Source organism: Vipera ursinii (assembly GCF_947247035.1).
Source record: "Vipera ursinii genome assembly, chromosome: 5".
Classification (NCBI taxonomy): domain Eukaryota; kingdom Metazoa; phylum Chordata; class Lepidosauria; order Squamata; family Viperidae; genus Vipera; species Vipera ursinii.
In genome coordinates, this window is record NC_139518.1 from 61764392 (window position 1) to 61779019 (window position 14628).

General features: G+C 40.3%; 1 protein-coding gene across 5 annotated transcripts in view; it reads right to left on the reverse strand.

The window, feature by feature from the left end:
* The window catches only part of CTBP2 (C-terminal binding protein 2), a 225217-nt gene extending 212124 nt beyond the window's left edge, over positions 1–13093 (reverse strand). For 2 of the 5 annotated variants that reach the window (XM_083363403.1, XM_083363400.1), the window contains exon 1: positions 12745–13093. The gene's annotated coding sequence lies outside the window, so the exon portion shown is untranslated. Of the gene's footprint in view, positions 1–11434; positions 12291–12744 lie in introns of those variants that run through there. The other 3 variants (XM_083363401.1, XM_083363399.1, XM_083363404.1) reach the window with 3 other exon arrangements.
* Positions 13094–14628: the final 1535 nt, after the last annotated feature.

Consider the following 14628-nt stretch of genomic DNA (forward strand, 5'->3'; position numbering starts at 1 on the left):
AAGTGCCCCGTAACAGAGTGAGCGCCTGTTACTCGTCCCAGCTTCTGCCAACCTAGCAGTTCGAAAGCACGTAAAAATGCAAGTAGAAAAATAGGGACCACTACGGTGGGAAGGTAACAGCGTTCCGTGCGCCTTTGGCGTCTAGTCATGCCGGCCACATGACCACAGAGACGTCCTCGGACAAGCGCTGGCTCTTCGGCTTTGAAACGGAGATGAGCACCGGCCCCTAGAGTCGGAAACAACTAGCACGCATGTGCGGTGGAACCTTTACCTTTATAATAGCATATAATGGAAACTTTTCTCATTCATTGCCAGATTTTAATTTCTAGATGTCCTCAGTGACTTGACAGATATGGAGACTTTCTTCAGAAACCTCACTTCACTTTCTGTCTCAAGGTTCTTGTACCACAATTCTCAACATCCTCCATACTTGCCCCCATACTGGCTGAACCTTTCAGGAACTATGATTCAATCACACCTGGACAGCTGAAAGTTTCAACAATATGTATGTTGTAATACAAACATATGCATTATAAAAAAATGTATTAGTGAATGTTTTCTGAAACTAAGAAAATATTGTTTCTAACAAAAAAATGATAAATGATGTGATGTTGAAGTACTGTTTCTGCAAATGATATAAAATACTTTTTTAATTAAGTTTAGCAAAAGGACAGCCCTGCTCATTAATTATACCAACATCATTTAATTGCCTATTACAGATTTAGTTAACTACTCTAATGATTAAAGTTTAAACCTTTATTTTAACAGGCCGAAGGTTTTAAATGTAGGTTTTAATCAAATACTCAAAACAAAGGTATTGGCCTGATTTCATGTCCATAACAATTGTGTCTGTGTATGGACGTACGAACACACACACAAAAGTCCAAACAGTCATAAATCTATCAAAAGAGACCAAAACTACATATCTGAATATTGGAATGGATACTTGATTCAAAAGATCTAATTTTCCTGCACTTATCTAGGTGAGACCAATTTGTATTATTCTCCACAATTCAAATGGTGAAGAAAAACAGAAGCAGTCTAGGAATAGAAATGGAACAGATTATCACTGCTCTCTCATTACCCTATAGCAGCGGTTCCCAACCTTTTCTACATACTCTCGCACCCCTTTACAAAAGTAATACCTGGTTATGCATGTACATAATTTTGAAACTTCTAAACCCAAGTTTTTGCACCCCCTGGAATATTGTTTCGCACCCCCGGTTGGGAACCCCTGCCCTATAGGATTCCTACATGAATTCAAATAACATTTCTTTTAATGACAAAATGATAAATTATGATCACTGATTATCTCCTTGAAAAGTTCCAAGAAAGGCTTCTAAGTATAATCAATAGGAATATTGCCAATTACTATGTTGGCAGAATACTAATTTTTTTAACTTATAACAACATCTACAGCACACTTTGGCATCTCTTACGCTTTATTTGGTTTTGCATTGTGTAATGTTTTTCTTCAATCCTCTGAAGAGATAATCCCCCTCATCCTCATTTAAAATCTATTTGCTTACTTGACATGTACCCAAAATATAATTACACTGCATTATCAGTGATAATACTACTTACAGGAATATCATAATTCATATTCCTTTTTTAAAAAAATGTGCTTCTATTTTTAAAAAATCCTTGTTCTTTGCTGTATATACTTAAGTTGTTTTCTAAAACCATCCTGGGCCAAAACTAAAAAAAAAAGTTTACACTAGTTTTAACGTCCACATGTGCAAACATACACACATAGTGTCAGGTATTTTACTAGTCGAGCAGCAAGATGCTAGAATCAGTGGTAGCTAGAAGACATTTGTGCCTTCTGATGTGGTCATGGCAACTGGAATATGGATTGCTAGTCAGAAAGGAAGGATGTTTTTCCCCTCTTCTAATATATCCTAAGATTTTGCTGGACCTGATCATCGCCTCTTCTTAAATCCCTTACTCAATTCTTTTTACATCTAAGTTAGCTAGTTCTCAGGGACAGGTCATTAATCTTCACCATACTTTTAAGTCATTTTGTTTTACTATAGCAGTTTAAGAATAATAACGGTTTCTCCAAAATCACATGTCTTATCTAGCTTTAACATAATAATACTAGCACTTTACAAGATTGTTAACTCTCCCATATTATAGGACAGTAGCAGCAAGGCTAGAACACCGGAGGCTGAAAGAAAATATCATGGGTAATACTACCCAGAGAATTCCAGAGGAATTCTGAAGGAACACTGATATATCGATTCGTAATTGTTATGCTGCAGTTCTTCTTTAATAAGCAATCTGAAAACCAGATTTCCAAAGGGAGTAACAACCACTTCCTAGAAGTACATCAGTAAATGAGATAAGAGGAATGCCGATTTTAACAAACTAACCTAACAAAAAAATATTACTAAATTCCTTCAACTGCAGAATCCAAACCAAGTACCTTCAAAGATAAAGCCTTCATTTTGGCTTAAGAAAGCAATATGAACGTGACTCATGTGCAAACATGCTTTAAAATTTTGTTCTGCTAGAACACCATTCTATTACAGTTAAGTGACCTCAATTTTAAACTTGTGTTTTCAATCAAGTGTAGTGTTTTCACAAGATTACCCTTGGCACTACAGAGTTTCCAAACTGAATGACAAATCAGAATGCTGCTTATTTTAAAGTTTAAATCAGGCAGCACAAAATTTATTCACAGAACTATCATGTGAGAAAATGCGCATTTCCTGTAATTTGCTCAATTCTCTATCAATTTTCAAGTAACTCCAAACAACATTGCTTGACAATGAATGTATAGCGACTGGCACACTATCCAAAATGCAAAGCAAAATCTTTGCCATTTTCTTTGTCGCTATGTGTCCAGAATGTAATGTGATGGATGTTGATCCTTTGGAAAAGGAACTAGTGTGGCTGCTATAAGAAATCACAATATGAGCAACTAGAAATGTAGATAAATTAACACAAGACCATTTTGTGAAGTCTGCCCCACTGGTTCACGTGTCTGAACAACCTGTTTTCTCCTGTCCATAAACCCACTAAAATAATTTAAAACTTCAATACTGACTACCATTTCAGAAGGTATTACATTTTTGACATCTTAGACAATATTTGAAAAATAAAGTTTTCAAATAAAAAAATCCATCCAAATTTTATTTAAGTAATAAAAGCTATATTTTTATAGACAAACGCCTAATGTGAATATTTTGTTCTGCATGTTACAGTATTTTAAAATGAGTATTTTAATGCTAATATTAGTAAACATTAGGATCATATCATATCAATATTAATACAGTTATAACTTATACGAGAGAGTATCCATACATAATACAAGACACAAAAAAGTGAACCTGGCCCGTTCTAATGTCATGTAATGTTCTACAAAGGTGATTAACTCACAACATGTATTTAACCAGCAGTTTTTTTAAAAATTTTATCTCGCTAACCTAATAGAGAAAATTGTTGTAAAACTATCTTTTGATCCTAGAAAGAAGAAAATGACAAAAGCCAAAATAACAATGATGTGAAGCACTCTGAATGAATTCTAACTATATCACAGCATACATGTTATCATGTAAACAGAAACAATGCCAAAAATATCCCATCCCCAGCTGTTGTAGGTTTTCCACTGTGAACTCCCATAGATCCTACAGAATCATTGAGTTTATGAAGCTCATAAGCAGTCATCTTATTTTTCAATACTGAAAAGGGCTATTAATGTAATTCATAATATCAGAATTTTGCACTTGATTACCAAAGCTCCTTTGACACATTCCACAAAAGCAGCATTACCCAACTGTGCAATAATACCACAAGGGAGAGCGATAGCAAAAGATTTTGAACCAGAATCAAGGTATATGAAGGGATGATGAAACCAAACAAGGTCTAGCTGGCTAGGACACTTTTTTCTTTTCCTTTTTTTCTGGCTGTGTGTGTGTGTGTGTGTGTGTGTGTGTGTGTGTGTGTGTGTGTTCAAGTCAGTCTAGTCTAGACTCCTGGTGATTGCTTAACAAGTGCCTAAAGTTTTCTTGGCAAGATTTTGGAAATGGGTTGCCATTCTCTGCTTCCTTGGGATTAAGAAAGTGACTAGCCAAGGTCATCCAGATGGCATAGTGCACAATGCAGAACTATAACTTGCAATCTCCCAGTTTCTAGCCTGATACTTTAACCCAGACATGTCAAACACAAGGCCCGGGGGCCGGATCCGGCCCGCGAACTGGTTTCATGTGGCCCGCGAAGCCATCCTGGAAACAGGGAGGGAACGGCCCCCACTGCCTTGGCCCTGGCCCAGAAACCCTCCTTCTACCAGAGACCCTCAGATCTGTCCCACTCCTGCCTAGGCCCCCATAGACACCCTCGATGCCCACCCAGTAGGCCATATGCACTCTAGCCACGCCCAGCCAGTAGGCCATATGCAATCTAGCCACGCCCAGCCAGTAGGCCACACCCACCCTGGCCATACCCACCCAGCCCCCTGAGGGCAACCGCCATGCTGATGCGGCCCTCAGTGAAATTGAGTTTGACACCCCTGCTTTAACCACTATAACAAACTGCCCCTCCTAAGGTATCATACTTCTCTTTCCCTTTTATTGTAAAATAAATATAATAAATAAAATGTGCAATGTACAACAGCCCATCTTATAAGCGACAAAAGCTATGTGACAAAAGTGGGTGGGCCAAGATTTCCAAGATTTTCCCACAATTCTTGTCTTTTGAGGATGTTAGAAAAAATGTTGTAATCATATAAGGCTTAGACCATTAAAATAACCCTTAAAACAATGGAAAACTGCAATTATCAATCTCAGTGGCGTTCTACCAAATGTTGATGGTACAATCAAGAAAGGCTCTGGAAGATGCAAAAAAAGTCATTCAACACAACAGGTTGACAATCTAACAGAACTGAAGAGGAAGGGTGGAAGAAAAAGTAAACAACCTGGAAAAGCACATCTGAGTAATTTTAATATAGAAGATATCAGAATTTTCATTACTTTTATCAAGAAAAAATTAGGGCAATCTTAGTTAAATATGAAAAAATAGCAAAAAAAAAACCCACTGAACTGCTATAGATCTATGTAGTACAATAAAATGGTTAGCAGAAGAGATGAAAACAGAGCAGCTAAAAATAAATGTAAAATAGGTAGAATAGTCTTTTTTTTCCTAGACATATTCACTATAACATAATACTTGCACTGGCTTGTTTTTTTTAAGGAAATGTGAGAGTTATGTAATAAAGTAATGAATTGTTCATATTAATATCACATATCACATTTCTCATTATATTCACAATTCTTTATAGGCCTCCTTTCCCTATATTTGCTTAGCATAGTGGGATTTGGGGGCCTATTTAAACGATAATGTTTGTTTATTTATTAATCATACTAATATGGCTGCCCATCTCACAAAAAGCAGCTCTCAGAGGCCATATAAATGTGATTAATAAACAAACAATAATGTTACTGCAAGCAAAGAACCACAATTATTAGACAGTGCTGCAGCCAAGCTAACATATACTTACTTGGAGCAATAGAGGTGTTCCGTCTTTGTAAAGAAAACCTCTCCCAAATCTCCTGAGAAAAATGCCAGATTTAAAAACAACACCCAAAAGCTTTTTTAAGAAAATCTACCAACACCACCAAGATTCATAACTTTCTGAGCCCCAGCAAGACTCCGGAATCAAGGCTCAAGGTCACTGAATGATAGAGTTGTAAGGAATTGTTTAGGTCAGTGATGGCAAACCTTTTAGAGACCCAAAACCCACTTATGTATCGTCGGGTGCTGGGTGGGCGTGACCCATTGGGTGGATGTGGCCCATTGGGTGGGTGTGGCTACGGTGATAATGGCAGACTGGGTGGGACTAAAAAGTTCAATCAATCAATTCCAACTTTGCGAGATCTTTTTTTTCCCTAGAGAAGTTGAAATTGATTGATTGATTGCAGCTTTTTTTTTTGCACATGGCGGTGGAGGCCTAAAGCGAAAAAGGTTTTATAAAACCCAACTGAAGGCCTAGGACTGGGGCGACGGCACACGTGCCCACATAGAGGGCTCTGCGTGCCCCCTGTGACTCACGTGCCATAGGTTCGCCACCACTGGTTTAGGTCATTAAGCTCAACTTCCCACTTAGTGCAAGAATTCAGACTTTCATTCAAACAACTCCAATAAGTAGTTAACCCAGGGTCAACTCACAAAATAGATTTTTCATATCACCATAAACCAACTCTTTAGATGCCTAGAATGAAGTAAGCCACTTTGGTTTGAGCTATAACACTGGCAAATACGGTAGATATGACAGAAAGACATTAGAAAATTCAGCCAAAGCTGTGAGCATCTGACTGCCTGATTACCAATGATAAATAAGAATTTATTCAGAAGATAAAAAAAACATTATTGCTTTTCTATGTGGAGCCACAAATGACTAAGATAGTTAGTTATTCATGGTGACAAAATGCAAATGTAAGCTATAAGTTAGCAATTTATTTGAAAAATTTGTTGTTTTCGGGAAGGGGTTACCCTTAGACTGGTTGTGCTGCTGAGATTTTTAGTTCTCTAGCAACCAGAAACAGCACCCTGTCAACTTCTGCCTTAGTGAATTAAAAGAAAATTAAAGTCAGAACAGTATGATTCCATTCTATCCCATTTTTTTAAATTCAAGCAAACCTATCAGTAGTATCCTGAAAGATTCCCAAAGTTATGTAATGTGGAATCATGTTTACAATATCAGTAACATTTGTCAGAACCAAATCTGATCCATCTTATCCCAAAGGTGCTTTTTCATGAGGCAACTGAACTTTCTTTTTTCTCGTTGAAGTCGTTTCGCTTCTCATCCAAGAAGCTTCTTCAGTTTTAGAGCTGAAGAAGCATCTTAGATGACAAGCGAAAGATCTTCAAAGAAAAAAGAAAGTCCAGTTGCCTCATGAAAAAGCACCTTTGGGACAACATGACCTGGAGGACTAAAAACCTCAATAGACAGATCCATCTTATCTTTTCAATGGCATGTGAGGTGAACTCACTGCATTTTTACCATAGTTCCACTGTTTTTAGTAGGAATACCTCAGAAAAAAACATGAATTATGATATGTCTTAACTAACTGGGCCAGGTACAATTAGATTTGGGGCTGCAAGATAATTTCTGATGGTAAGTCTGCCAGATATTTGATGACATTATCCTACCTTATGCCATCAGTCAACATATTCAAACCACTTTAAAAAAGTCAACAAAGGTGTTCTCAGTGCCCAGCCTGATAGAAATTTATCTTCACCTACCTCAACCTGAACAGTTATCCACCTAACAATCATAGCTCAGTACAAGACATTTAAAGCTGATGGTTTTTAACAAAAGTTTATCAGTACTGGAACTTTAGACATTTGTATGTTATATTGACAAGAGCTCTCTGCTGAATTGACAGTATTAAAAATGTGTCCTAGTGGCATCTTTTTACTATCTCAGAACAGTTCTCTTAATTAAATTATTTTTCTCCCTTTTAAGAAACACGCAAGGACAAAGGGTATTACGGTACTTGGCTTTCAACATTCATAGCAGAAGTGAGCTGTAGCTCCAGAACTGTAGCTACACAAAAAGTCCCTTTGCAAAAGTTGTTAAACTAAACCTAAAGAGAAACACCCCGTTAAAAAAAACTTTCACAGATAACATATATTGCTAAACCTCATTAGAATTTGATACATTAAGAATTCAGCTCTAGGAAGAGATCCATTTATGTTCCATAAGGCTATTCACCTAACGCCACAAAAGGAAAGTCCACATCAAAATGTAGATTGCTAAGTTTCTACAAGAATCTAGTTCGCATTTCATTAAAAAAATAGCAGATTTACTAAGAATACAAAAGTGACACAGCAATCAGTTAACTAATGCAACCCAGAACCATCACCCCTTAAACCAAACCCATCAACTGTTTTGAATTTTCATTCTTCCTAGAGTGTTCATACATTCGGAGTTTGTCTAGCTGTCACTCGTTTATTCTCTTTAAGTATCAAGAAACAACAGGCGGATTTATATATGTATTTCTTAAAAGTTGCAGTCTAAAGTATGTTGGAGCAAATTGTTATGATTAATAGTTTTATGAAGAGAAATGGAGAAAGAAGCATTTCAGAGAGCTTCCCTTAAACTTGTTAGAAAGAATCTGACAGCTAAGCTGTTACTGAAACCTTTTCTTTCTAACCTTTAACCCCAAGGTTACCATCCACATAGCTGCTTATTAACAAGAGAAAGTTCCCATGCAGGTTTCCTCTTCATTTATTTTTTTTTAAAAAAAAGATATGCAGAAACTTTAACAGATTTCAAGCAGGCTTGTACTAATAAAAAATAAACTCCTAAGTTATTATGTAATGATTTAAGGCTGATTGCCAGCTAAAACTTCATATGTTGTATGCACCAGCCCTGCACTAAAGGTGGTAGCTAGGTTAACTAGATTTTAGAATTCAAAAAGCAATCAACAAGATGGAAAGTGACATGTAAATAATGTTTTCAAAGCAGCTGCAATGCTATAAGATACATTTAATCCCAACTGAAACTTATATACAGGTTAACTAATACTGTATTGTCCTCTAAACATAGTATTATATCCTTGATTTCAAAAATCAAAAAATCATTTTTGAAACAGCATCCTGTAAATATTTAATCATATGAACTAATTATGCTCAATTTAACCTGCTCCAAAGTTTTTCCTTCTCCCAAAGCTATCAGTCATAAATTACCTATGTCAAAAAGATGTAAATTCCAATATAAACATTTATTGTAGCAACTGTGTCGCCTAGTCTTCAATGAAGCTGTGTGTGTATGTATGTGTGTGTGTGTGTTTGTGTGTGTGTAAGCAATTTTTAATGTTTTACTGTTTGTACAATCAAACTGCTCTTATTTACAGAACTTTCTGATAAACCACCTTATCATTTTCCAGGTTGTGTTCCTGGAAACTTTTAAGTTCTTTCAGATTTTCTACTACATCACAAAGTCTAATCTGCACTATGAATCATTAGTAATATTTTTATTTCATAAGATGTTGAACAAACACTATTCTACCTCAATACAAGAATGGCCACAATTCCTACAACATACTTTTTTTAAAAAAAAAAGTTGTAATTTGATGTAAAGTCACAAATTATTACAGCATTGCTTTTTTTTAAGAAAAGTGCATATTTGCACTATTGTTGAAGTGTAGATTAGATTCTTGTCTGATCAATTAAGTGGCACTGATCACTGGAAAATTTGCTGTAGCCTATCACAAGATCTGAAAAACATAAAAATACAGATGTACATCTGTACTCCTGAACTACAGTCAACAGAAACTATTTCAGATTACTCCAAATGCATTCTAAATATCACCATAAATTATCTTAATAAATACAATCATTCATAAGTGCAATTTGTAAAAACTGTTTTTTTAAAACCACTGTTTATTGGCACAAACATACCAGGGACATCATCAAGACCTATTGAAATAATCTTTCACTGCTTGGAATCAACAGATTAAACCTCCTGCATCACAAACATCAATGAAAAACATGTGCTTGATTCTTACATATTAATGTTCATTTTACTTTCTATTTTTCCCAAATGTTTCTCAACAGCAATACCAATTAATCTCTCTTCCCGCTGTTTTATAGCCAATTACAAAATATAGAAGAATATGTAAGTGTAGTAAATTGGCTAAATTATCACACACTTAATCTTATTAGATTTTCTATCATATCATCCCACAAACTTTCTGGGAGGAAAAAGAAGATACTCAGCAAACTCTTGCTTTCTTTTATTTTTCTATGTTATACTTTTTTGAGAGTGCACAATTACTACTATGCATACTTATTGTTTATCATCAACTTTAAAAGGCAATCACAAAGATGCTTTAAAATAATCAATTTCAAAAAGGTTTTATTTTCCTTCCTTTTGTAATGCAGATTGTAAGGCAATACTGTCAAATTGAAATTCTTAACTAAACCCTGAAAGACAAAGCAAGGCTTTCCTGGCCACCTGTCAATCTGGGTCAAAAAACCTACACTTTCCAGTGAAACTATCACCTTTTTATTAACACAATGATAGGAACACTTTCTGGAAAGAGATAGCTGATTTTTAATGTTTTTTATTTAGATGCTGAATTTTAATGCTTGCAAACAGCAAAAGAGTACAGACGAGTCAGATTTGGTATCTTTTCCAAAAGGATGCAACTTGGTGTTCTATCTGAATTATTTGGAAACAACAACAACAACAAAAAAGAGTTTTTGTGCAGAACAAAATCTCAGCCTACCTCAACCAAAAAAAAAAAAAAAAAAAGATCAGTTAAGCGTTTGTCTCCTGGCGGAAAATACTCTTGCCTGACCAATATCATAGAAAAATCCTGGGTCCAGCGGAGTTGCTAAGGAGTTGATTTACTAAGCGATGTTTCTCTCTCTTGTTTATCCGTGTAGATGGCAACACCTATTCGAGACGATCAGCCATTTCATTCCTGAAAAGGCAGCACTTCAATTTTCCATTTGCTCCATGTCGGTGGGTTCCAACAGAGGGGAAGAGCCAAGGAGGAGGAAAAAAAAAAAAGATCGCAGCAAAGTATAAAGTGCTCGAACCGCCAAGCCCGCTTCCCCACCCCACCCCCCCAATAACCAACGCAGCAATTGTTATGAATATATGACGCAAACGTCGTAATCTATCCAGCTCGGAAAGGAGGGGTCGTTTAAATACATATATATATATACATATATATATATATATGTATATATATTCAAAAAGCCTTGACAAATACTTAAACATACATTTTGCCTTGCCTTCCAGCTAATATAAGCGAGAAAGAACCCCGTGGCTCAGGAGGTTAAAACACTGCCTGATATATAATCAGCCCGGGTTCGAATCTCAGATAAAGGGTATGACTAACTGATGAGAACATAAATGAGTTCGAAATGATCATCTTAGCCTCCCAAATTCTTTATTAGCAATTTGAATAATTTGCATATATATATATATATATATATATATATACACATATATATACATATATATATTCTGGACTAGGAGAAAAACTAAAAGCCACCCAAGATGGATATAACGTGCACCTTTCCAAGGACCGCAAAGCACCCCGCTTCTCCATGCGGAGGAATAAAACAACTGCAAGCTCACTTTGCCAACGTCACAATGAAACTGGGCAGAACGCGTTCCCGGGCAGAATCGCGGCTCTCGGCAGTGCCCGGATCGACACCCCCCCTCCCCTCCCCGCTTCCCCTTTCCCGGGTCTCCAGATTTTCTCTACCGGTCTTACTGGATCTCTCCCCTTCCCCCACTGGGCTTCTAAACTGCTCCGATGCGGCTCTAGCGCAGCTCCTTTCCCCTCCCCCACCAGACCGAGAAAGCTCCCAAGCCCAGCCTGGGTCCCCTCCCCAGCTCCCTTGCAAGTCCGAAGGAGTTTGGGAAGAGCGGGCGAGCTGGAAGGGCTTCGGACGGATTTACACCCACCCAGCTCCGCTTTGCCATCGCTTCGCCTCCTCGCGACTTCCAGCTGCAGCAGCAGCAGCAGCAGCAGCAGCAGCAAAACTTTCTTCGGCTCGCCTGCAACTAGCAGGGCGGCAGGAGGGAGAATCAGAAGCGCACCAGGCAAGAAGTAGGTAGCTTCCCCGCCGCCTCTGGGCAAAGCACTTTCCGAGCGAAGCTGCGCCGAACGTCGCTTCTCCCGGCTCCCTCCCTCGATGTCCCCCCCCCCCACCTCCCTTCCTCCCTCCCTCCGTTGTCTTGGCCGAGACTTTGGCAGCGCTGCAAAACCCTGGGTTACCCTGCTAATCTGCTGGCAGATGTTGTCCATCACACTCCGTACTAAGTAAACAATGCAGAGAGCCCGGCAAAACAAAAGACTTCCACTTCACCTCATTTAACGCCTCTCACTTATTCTCTCGGCAGAAGCGGGGGAGGGAGGGAGGGAGGCGAGGGCTTGGTTTTTTTTTTATTTAAAAAATAAATAAAATAAAAATAAAAATGGAAGGATGAAAAAAAAAGAAGAGCAGCAACTTATTATCTGCTTTCCCCCCCCCCCGCCCGCCCGCTCCGCTTCTCCCGAGCAACAACAAAAACGGGCTCAGATACTCTTTTTGATTTATCTTTTTTTTTTTCCCTCCCGCCTCTTCTTTAGGGGCACCGCGAAATACGGGCGAGGAGCCCCCCCCCAAGAGATTCGCTCGCTTCCTTTCGCCGAAGCCCGGCTCCCCAAAGGCCAGCGCGATCCACGCCAGCCGTGTCGAAATCAATTGGGAGGGGTGGGTGTGCATCAGAACCGAAAAGTGGGAGGGCGGGACACACTCTCTCTCACACACACACACACACACACACAGAGAGAGAGAAACCCCCCCACACATACACACACACACGACCAACTGAGCGCGCTGGATCTGAAAGCATTTCCGACAAATACGCACACCTTTGCGCGATCGCCTCCAAGTAGATGGAAGGGGTGTGGGTGGAATTAAAACACACACAAACACACACACACGCAACGATCTCTCTGTAACATCCCGGGGGATGTTGGAAGGAACGGGAAGGGTCTACCCAGACGGATGAGAACTGCCCGCGGGAGGTGAGATTGTGACCAAAGATGTCCTCGCACTTCCCGCTTCCCCCTCGTCCTTCCCTCCCCACCCCCGCCGGCTTCCCTTTCCTGGATGGCGCAGTGAAGCGAAAACACACGGACACTACTAGGACGGGCACACGCATTTCCAGGGCAGGGAGGAGAGAGAGACCGAGCCCCTGCCAGCCCGCCCGCTCGGCCCGCTTCTTACCTCCTCGTCAGCTCGTGGGGTCCAGCGGGAGCAGCCCCCCCCGACCCCCGCCCCGCCTGGGCTCCAAGCCGACGCCTGGGCTCTCAGCGTCGGTGCATCTTTCCCCTTTCTTGATCGCTCGGTGGCCGCCGCGGACTCTCGCTGCTCGCTAGCCGCACACGCACACGCCACACACAAAAAACTTAATCCTCGCCGCCTTCGCCGGGCTTCCGCCGCTAGTCCAAGTGAGGATGAGGAGGGGGGGGAAAGAGAGATAATGTAACAGCAACTTGGAATCCCCGTTCGATTTCTGGGGGGGGGGGGGAAGGGAAGAAAAAAAAAGTCTCTGGCTGGTGCTGATCCAGCAAAAATCAAATCATCAAAATAAGAGGGTGTGTGTGTGTGTGTGTGTGATTTTTCTTTAGCCTCCGCTGCTTCCTTCTCCGTTGTGTTGAATAGCTAGGAGAGAGGTAGGGTCTCGGTCTCTCTGCCCCCCCCCTTTCTCTTTTCTTTTTGGGCAATAGGCGGGGTCTCTCTTTGCAAACCAATGACACAAACCCACATGGACCAGCCTCGCCCCCTACAGATACTCTTCACTGCAAATAGGCTTTCTCAGGGGATTAGTGGATCAGCTAAAGTACAAACAGGCGCAGCAAGAAAGAAAGGGGAAGGGGGGGGGAGGGGAAAGGGGGGGGACAAGTAGAGGAAGGAGGAGCGTCTCTTGTGCTGCACTCGGCTTCCACCCACCCTCCCTCCCTCTCTCTCTCTCTCTCCCTCCCTCGACTTTCCCGGTTCCAAGTTGGCAGGACTTAAGAGAGAGCAACGTTGACGGAATAGGGAGGAATCGGCGATTGGGGCTGGGAGTCGGCGCGAAAAGTGCAGCCCGCCAACTGTGTGGGCAGGACGAGACAGCTGCTTGCTTTCGGACAAGGGGTTTGATGCGGAGCTGGGAGGGGTGAGTGGAGGATCCAAATGGGCACAGCAGTTGGGGCTGCATCTCTGCCGATGCCCCAAACGCTCCCGGGGTCTTCTCCTCCACCTTACTTCCTGGCCCCTCTCTCCCCCCCCCCCGATCCAAATTGCTGGATCTTGCCCCTGCCGACATCTTCCCCTGCCCGACGTGGGCAGCTTCTTGATGTTTCCTAGGATAGACAGCTCTTGCCTGGGTTGCCTGAATTTTTCTTTTTTTTTTTTAAAAAAAAAAGACAAAACTCCATTTAGTAAGACCGGGTCCCCGTGGAAGGGTTAGCCGACTGGGCCCGATCTACACACGATTCGGCATCTTTGAAATTGTAAATTGGAGGGAAGAAAGTCCCACCGAAGTCAGAGGAATGCCTTCCAAGTCGTTTGAAATAGAAGAGCCTGCTGTACAGCAAAAAAAAAAAAGCCTAAACGAAGTTTTTCAGTGTCCTTCTTTCAGATCGAGTTTTATTGAAGCCTACCTCAAAAAGATCTTACCCTGAGGGCCTGTGATTCCTTGACACTTTTTTTAAAACCGGGTGTCCTCCTCCATTGCACAAGAACCCTTACTGCTTCAGAAATCTCAGGCCTCCTCACAATCCTCACACGTTGAGGGAAAAAAATACACTCAATGCAGATAGAATATGCACGTTTATATTTTGCTTAGTGTGCTGTACACACATGGCATCTAGTCACACGCCCCTTTTTAAAGAAAGCACCCTAAAATGTAGGGATTTTGTTTTTTGCTACTTTACATCTGAGAATTACATTTTTAGGAGAGTCCATTTTGAGATAAATGGGCGCAAGAATGAAACTTTGGGGTGGCTGATTATTTCAGGGACTCTTAAATCCAAGGAATAGCATAAATTGAAAATCTTTAGAACAACACTGGAAAATGGCACTTTTATTTCTTAAAAGGTGATAGGAATTTTACCCTTGCAAATC